The sequence below is a fragment of the Tribolium castaneum genome, unplaced genomic scaffold (genome assembly GCF_031307605.1).
Source record: "Tribolium castaneum strain GA2 unplaced genomic scaffold, icTriCast1.1 ptg000049l, whole genome shotgun sequence".
Classification (NCBI taxonomy): domain Eukaryota; kingdom Metazoa; phylum Arthropoda; class Insecta; order Coleoptera; family Tenebrionidae; genus Tribolium; species Tribolium castaneum.
The window spans coordinates 102,501-110,363 of NW_026986647.1; the positions used below are offsets into that span (position 1 = coordinate 102,501).

Below are 7,863 nucleotides of genomic sequence, written 5' to 3' on the forward strand. Positions count from 1 at the left end.
TGGTGCGCCTCTTCTCGCAATGAGAATGAGACGCCCCGGGAGTGCGGGGCGACAGCCGTAACGGCCGCCCATCTTCCCTTAGTCCGTGCAAGACGAACTTTCACTTTCATTGCGCCTTTAGGTTTAGTCATGTCCCAATGACTCGCGCACATGCTAGACTCCTTGGTCCGTGTTTCAAGACGGGTCCTGAAAGTACCCAAAGCTATAGCGTCGCAGATCGGCGTTTCAACCGAGTCTGTCCGAGAACTCATTGGCGAACAGCCATTCGTAGACAGAACCGACACCAGGTGCGATTACCGTCATAAACGAACGCGCTTGCCAATGGTCGGACGCTAACTGTGTAGCGGCCCGGCGCCATATGCATACCTTCGAGCGAGTCGACCGGGAAACACCGCGGGTTCGTCCGAAACGGCGAACCGTTCGAACGGGCTCCACCGCGGGCCTTAGATCGACACCCAAAGGATCGCGACGTCCTACTGGGGGAGAAGTGCACGCGTTCGACTTCGGTTCGCATAAACAAAAGGCGCGAACGACGCGTACGCCGTTCGTCGCACGATCATTTAGCGCCGCTATCGAGTCACGCTGAATCTCCCCTTTCGACCTTTCGGGTTTCTCAGGTTTACCCCTGAACGGTTTCACGTACTATTGAACTCTCTCTTCAAAGTTCTTTTCAACTTTCCCTCACGGTACTTGTTCGCTATCGGTCTCGTGGTCATATTTAGCCTTAGATGGAGTTTACCACCCACTTAGGGCTGCACTCTCAAGCAACCCGACTCTGAGGAGAGATCCTCCCGTTATCGGCAACGGTCACTACGGGCCTGGCACCCTCTATGGGCTGTGGCCCCGTTCAAGATGGACTTGGACGCGTCGCACAATCTCGGGATGACGGATCCTCCCTAACACCACATTTCCCGGCGTCCGGTTTCGGCCGCGGGATTCAGTGCTGGGCTTTTTCCTGTTCGCTCGCCGCTACTAAGGAAATCCTAGTTAGTTTCTTTTCCTCCGCTTAATAATATGCTTAAATTCAGCGGGTAGTCTCACCTGCTCTGAGGTCGCAAATATAAATTTGCCTTTATTTTCGATAATTACACGTATTCCGTTTATATGGCTGCCTCCAAACAATTTCAAACATCGATCTGACGTCGTTGCGAGAATGTTGTTGTTGTTAATTATAGTGCATAAAATATGCATATAAACAACTTTAACGTCTCGGACACGACGATCGCTTCGTTCGAAATTTAAGCGTTGTGGCTGCTTTTTAATATCGGACGTGCTACGTCTAAACCAACTTGTACCAACAAACTAATAAGAATGTCAGCCGCTATTGCGTTTTAGGATGCCGCGTTATTTTTTATATTGTTTTTATTGTTGTCTACGTTGCATAATATTTTATTATGACAACCGACAATCAATTAACAATTATAGTAACGCGTCATATTTGCACCCAACACGCTCCGACGTAATTGTCTACACAACATTGTGCGCTGTGTTTAAGACAAAAACCGAGCAGTCTTTGAAATTGACACGACCCTCAGCCAGGAGTGGTCCGGGAACAGTATATCCGAGGACCGCAATGTGCGTTCGAAATGTCGATGTTCATGTGTCCTGCAGTTCACAAGTTGACGCGCAATTAGCTGCGTTCTTCATCGACCCACGAGCCAAGTGATCCACCGTTCAGGGTAATCTTTTCAAACAAATTTAAAATATTATTACATAACGCACCGTTCCACATCGAAATCGTTTCATCATCACACAACAACAAAAATAACTACTTAAGGTTATTACAATTGTGATGTATATGTGAGAAACGGACCAATCGAAAGAAACGTTCGGCGTTATATTTTATAATATTTTATTTAATTAAAGTGGCATTTGTTTCTACTTATCGAAAAGAGTATGCAGTTATAGTTTAAGTTTACATAAAGAATAACCCGATGATATTAACGTTTTATAAATACGTATATATATCTATTAGGTTTTTTTTCTCTATCAACTTTGTCTATAAAACTCTGCTCCTTTTGCGATAAGCATTATGTATATTTATTAAATAGAAAATATGTCGAAAAACCAGACGTTTTCTTCAAACAAACGCCACAGCTACAAACTTAATCACAACAATATTTACCAAACAATACAATTGTAGGGTGTTTTGTGTGATACGTCGTTTGGTGGGCATTCTAAGAACGTCCGTCGACATAAAAACGAATCAAAAGAAAAGCACAGGCAGTGCAAAACGTTCCTTCGTCAGTCGGGCGTATATCATTTAAAACCCACAGAATCTAAAAAAGTTAATAAACTTTTTTATTTAGATTCCTACGGTTCGTCGCGTCGTTAAAGTAAATTATTACTTCGACGCATGCGGAACCCAGGTACCCGAAAACCGTAAGCCTAAGCGTTTTTTTCCAAACATCACTCACTATCGATAAAGTAAATTGATTTTATGTATTTATAAATGTGCGTTTGTATGTATAGTAGTATAGTAGTAGTATATTTTGTTATTGGTTGTTTCGAGCTTTTTATTGTTATAAAACGTTTTTGTAGTCTTGTACATAAAGTACAGACGAATAGACAGCCCCTTTTATTTATTAATAAACTCCAACCATTTACAAATTAAATTACAACTACAACATCTCTTTTACACATTAATTATACACCATCTTTATTTTCTTTTTTCCGAAGCGAATACGATGAAGAAAATACGCAAAGACTGGCTTACAAAACCGTAAGCCTAAGCGTTTATTTTTCAAACATCACTCACCATCGGTTAAGTAAAATGATGGTATGTATAAATGTGTATTTGTATGTACAGTAGCGTATTAATTTTGTTGTTGGTTGTTTCGAGTTTATTTATTATTATGGTTTGTATGTATAAAGTTTTAGTCTTGTACATAAAGTACAGACGAATAGACAGCCCCTTTTATTTATTAATAAACTCCAACCATTTACAAATTAAATTACAACTACAACATCTCTTTTACACATTAATTATACACCATCTTTATTTTCTTTTTTCCGAAGCGAATACGATGAAGAAAATACGCAAAGACTGGCTTACAAAACCGTAAGCCTAAGCGTTTATTTTTCAAACATCACTCACCATCGGTTAAGTAAAATGATGGTATGTATAAATGTGTATTTGTATGTACAGTAGCGTATTAATTTTGTTGTTGGTTGTTTCGAGTTTATTTATTATTATGGTTTGTATGTATAAAGTTTTAGTCTTGTACATAAAGTACAGACGAATAGACAGCCCCTTTTATTTATTAATAAACTCCAACCATTTACAAATTAAATTACAACTACAACATCTCTTTTACACATTAATTATACACCATCTTTATTTTCTTTTTTCCGAAGCGAATACGATGAAGAAAATACGCAAAGACTGGCTTACAAAACCGTAAGCCTAAGCGTTTATTTTTCAAACATCACTCACCATCGGTTAAGTAAAATGATGGTATGTATAAATGTGTATTTGTATGTACAGTAGCGTATTAATTTTGTTGTTGGTTGTTTCGAGTTCATTTATTATTATGGTTTGTATGTATAAAGTTTTAGTCGTGTACATAAAGTACGATCGTATTGGCAGACACCATTATTATTCATTCATTCATTCTTGTTTGTTATTATAAATAACTCCAACCATATACAAATACTACAACAACAACAACAACATCTCTTGCACATTAATTATACACCACCACTGTGTATTAGTACTTTTTTTCGAAGCGAATACGATGATGGAAATACGCTAAGACCGGCACTGCGAAAGCAATAATAAAACGTTAGCACATAACCATCTTTCGACAATATTGATTCGTGTTAATGTTCGAAAAAATTCTTTGAAAACGTCGTTTACGGCACGTTTACAATCGATTTATAAAATAAATCGAAAAACGTAACAACAGATCCGCTTAATGCAAGACGACCCGTTGTTGCTTTTCCGTTCGACGCATAATAAAGAATTTTGTATGAGAATTGATCATCATACGAATAGTGTATGTATGTGTGTTTTTTGTTGATCAGCACAGACAAAATGTGTGTGTATGTGTGACAACTAAACAACAACATTAACACGTTAATGATCCTTCCGCAGGTTCACCTACGGAAACCTTGTTACGACTTTTACTTCCTCTAAATGATCAAGTTTGGTCATCTTCCCAGCAACATCGGCAACGTCGAAACGCCACCGCGCACCGGTCCGAAGACCTCACTAAATCATTCAATCGGTAGTAGCGACGGGCGGTGTGTACAAAGGGCAGGGACGTAATCAACGCGAGCTTATGACTCGCGCTTACTGGGAATTCCTCGTTCATGGGGAACAATTGCAAGCCCCAATCCCTAGCACGAAGGAGGTTCAGCGGGTTACCCGGACCGCTCGGTCAGGGAGGACACGCTGATTCCTTCAGTGTAGCGCGCGTGCGGCCCAGAACATCTAAGGGCATCACAGACCTGTTATTGCTCAATCTCGTGCGGCTAGAAGCCGCCTGTCCCTCTAAGAAGAATTGTTTGTACGCCGACAGTAAAAACCGCACATAGAGACCGGGCGAACCCGGCTCCAGCCGGCATTTGGGATGTCGAAATACGCCTATTTAGCAGGCTAGAGTCTCGTTCGTTATCGGAATTAACCAGACAAATCGCTCCACCAACTAAGAACGGCCATGCACCACCACCCACCGAATCAAGAAAGAGCTCTCAATCTGTCAATCCTTCCGGTGTCCGGGCCTGGTGAGGTTTCCCGTGTTGAGTCAAATTAAGCCGCAGGCTCCACTCCTGGTGGTGCCCTTCCGTCAATTCCTTTAAGTTTCAGCTTTGCAACCATACTTCCCCCGGAACCCAAAAGCTTTGGTTTCCCGGAAGCTGCCCGCCGAGTCATCGGAGGAACGTCGGCGGATCGCTAGCTGGCATCGTTTATGGTTAGAACTAGGGCGGTATCTGATCGCCTTCGAACCTCTAACTTTCGTTCTTGATCAATGAAAGCGTTTTTGGCAAATGCTTTCGCTTCTGTCCGTCTTGCGACGATCCAAGAATTTCACCTCTAACGTCGCAATACGAATGCCCCCATCCGTTCCTATTAATCATTACCTCGGGGTTCCGAAAACCAACAAAATAGAACCGAGGTCCTATTCCATTATTCCATGCACACAGTATTCAGGCGAAGTTTTAGCCTGCTTTAAGCACTCTAATTTGTTCAAAGTAAACGTGCCGGCCCACCTCGACACTCAATGAAGAGCACCGCGGCGGGATTGAGTTGGGCCGCCCTCTCGAGCTAAGCCCACCGGCAGGACGTCCCGCGAAACGCCAGTTAACACCGCGAACGATGAACCGGCGGCGCGGGACACAAATTCGACTACGAGCTTTTTAACCGCAACAACTTTAATATACGCTATTGGAGCTGGAATTACCGCGGCTGCTGGCACCAGACTTGCCCTCCAATTGATCCTCGTTAAAGGGTTTAGAGTGTACTCATTCCGATTACGGGGCCTCGGATGAGTCCCGTATCGTTATTTTTCGTCACTACCTCCCCGTGCCGGGAGTGGGTAATTTGCGCGCCTGCTGCCTTCCTTGGATGTGGTAGCCGTTTCTCAGGCTCCCTCTCCGGAATCGAACCCTGATTCCCCGTTACCCGTTACAACCATGGTAGGCGCAGAACCTACCATCGACAGTTGATAAGGCAGACATTTGAAAGATGCGTCGCCGGTGCGAGACCGTGCGATCAGCGTAAAGTTATTCAGATTCACCAAGTTGTACGATGACGGCGAAACCGCCACCGATTGGTTTTGATCTAATAAAAGCGCTCCTTCCGTCTCCGGTCGGAGCTCTGTTTGCATGTATTAGCTCTAGAATTACCACAGTTATCCAAGTAAATGTGGGTACGATCTAAGGAACCATAACTGATTTAATGAGCCTTTCGCGGTTTCACCTTAATTTGGCTTGTACTGAGACATGCATGGCTTAATCTTTGAGACAAGCATATGACTACTGGCAGGATCAACCAGGGAACTGTGTTTTTGTGTTTTTTGAGACAGACGAGAGAATAAAATACTCATCATCATCGTTTATAAAGATGAAGAATATGCGCGTTTGTGCGAAACAATCTAACATATAAGAAAGTAACGCCACGCTGTTTCTTCTTTTCTTCGTACGATATAGAGATAAATGTATCGTCATCATCGTCGTCGTAGTCGTTAAACACCACAACACATATATCGGTCAATAAAGGCATAATAATAATATTTATAATATTATTTTTTACCTTTGCCGATTTAAAAGTTCAAACATTCTCTTCACTCTTCGCAAGATTGAATGCGACGTGAATTTATGAAATTCTTTCGAATCCATAAACGTTACGAATATTATATAAATATTCTCGCTCGGATATTAGAGAGTTGACGCATTTATTATTTTTGTTTGTTTAAATCACAAACATTTGTTAGTTCAACAAAGTTTGATTGCATAAGGACCGCCAACGTAAGAGAATACGTTTTGCCGCATCCGCAATCTCGCTGTGGGGAACTGGGCGAGCCACAAAATCACAAAATAAAGCAATCTCGCAAGCAAAGCCCTATTCGAATTCGATAGCGGAAATGTGCGATAAACGTCGATAAATTGGAAGCAAATGCAGAACGTATACATAATCGGTCGTTTTGTCGTCGTCATTTATGATAAACTTCGACTAAACCGTTACACCGTTCATATCGCCTCACTCAACGCATCGACACACACCACTACCATATGTATACCAGCGCGACACCGATCGAGGCAGCCGCTCGGTATTGGATGTGCGCACCGCTCCACTGACATAGCTCCACAGGCGACGTCTACCGAAGCGCACAGCTCTATAACTATAAGGCATACACACAAAAGGGAGAAAATATTTTAAATATTGATAATATTAAAAAGTCATATTTTATATTTAAACCATTATAAAATTTAATTATAAAAACGTTTGTTTTAAAAAAAATAATTAATTAATAAAAACAAAATTATTTTAAGCGCCGTACTTCGTAAACGTCGTACTTCGTTCGTCGTATGTGCAAAGTCAAATGAATGCTGTAGTTAGTCGCAGTTGGAACGTCTGAATGTCGTACAACGTAACAATAATTTTGAGTGCCCTAATGTGTAGACGTCGTACTTCGCGAACGTCGCACTTCGGAAACGACGTACTTCGTGAACGTCGCACTTCGTAAACGACGTACTTCGTAAACGTCGCACTTCGTAAACGACGTACTTCGTGAACGTCGTACTTCGTAAAGGTTATGCAATATTAATACACATTTGGTGTATTGCAAGTTGCATTTTAATAAATATTATGCATTTTTATGTTTTAATTTAATATCTAGGCCAAAATACTATGTTTATTTAATTGTTAAATGTGTACGTTTATTTATAGATACGTAATTTACATAAAAATTTGTTTTTTTTTTTATTATATGCAAACTACAAATAAAACATTTAATATTTTTAAACGTCGTACTTCGTGTAAGTTATGCAACATTGATACAAATTTAGTGTATTGCGGGTCGCAATAATATTAATTTATATTTGAACGTAGTACTTCGTGAAGGTTATGCAACATCAGTACACATTAAGTGTATTGCAGGTTGCATTATTATTAATTTATGTTTTCTCACTTTTTACCTTCATATAAAAAAAAATTTAATATTTTTGGACGTCGTACTTCGTAACAGTTATGCAATATTGATGCACATCTGTTGTGCTGCGGGTTGCATTTTATAAATTTAATGTATTCTTATGATTTACTTTAATGTCTAGGCAAAAAAACACTTTTGATTAGTTGCTGAATGTTTACATTTATTTACAGATACGTAATTTGCAAAAAAATTTGCTGTTTTTTTATTA

The 7,863-nt window shown here is 40.6% G+C and overlaps 2 non-coding genes and 1 pseudogene across 2 annotated transcripts; all 3 read right to left on the minus strand.

The window, feature by feature from the left end:
- LOC135267535 (large subunit ribosomal RNA) overlaps positions 1 to 1,055 on the minus strand; it is a 3,764-nt pseudogene extending 2,709 nt beyond the window's left edge.
- Positions 1,056 to 1,525: 470 nt separating this feature from the next.
- LOC135267539 (5.8S ribosomal RNA) lies at positions 1,526 to 1,682 on the minus strand. Its single transcript, XR_010335954.1, has one exon. It is a non-coding gene; the product is annotated as a 5.8S ribosomal RNA (ribosomal RNA).
- A 2,397-nt stretch (positions 1,683 to 4,079) lies between these two features.
- Positions 4,080 to 6,002, minus strand: LOC135267529 (small subunit ribosomal RNA). Its single transcript, XR_010335947.1, has one exon. It is a non-coding gene; the product is annotated as a small subunit ribosomal RNA (ribosomal RNA).
- Between the last annotated feature and the right edge of the window lie 1,861 nt (positions 6,003 to 7,863).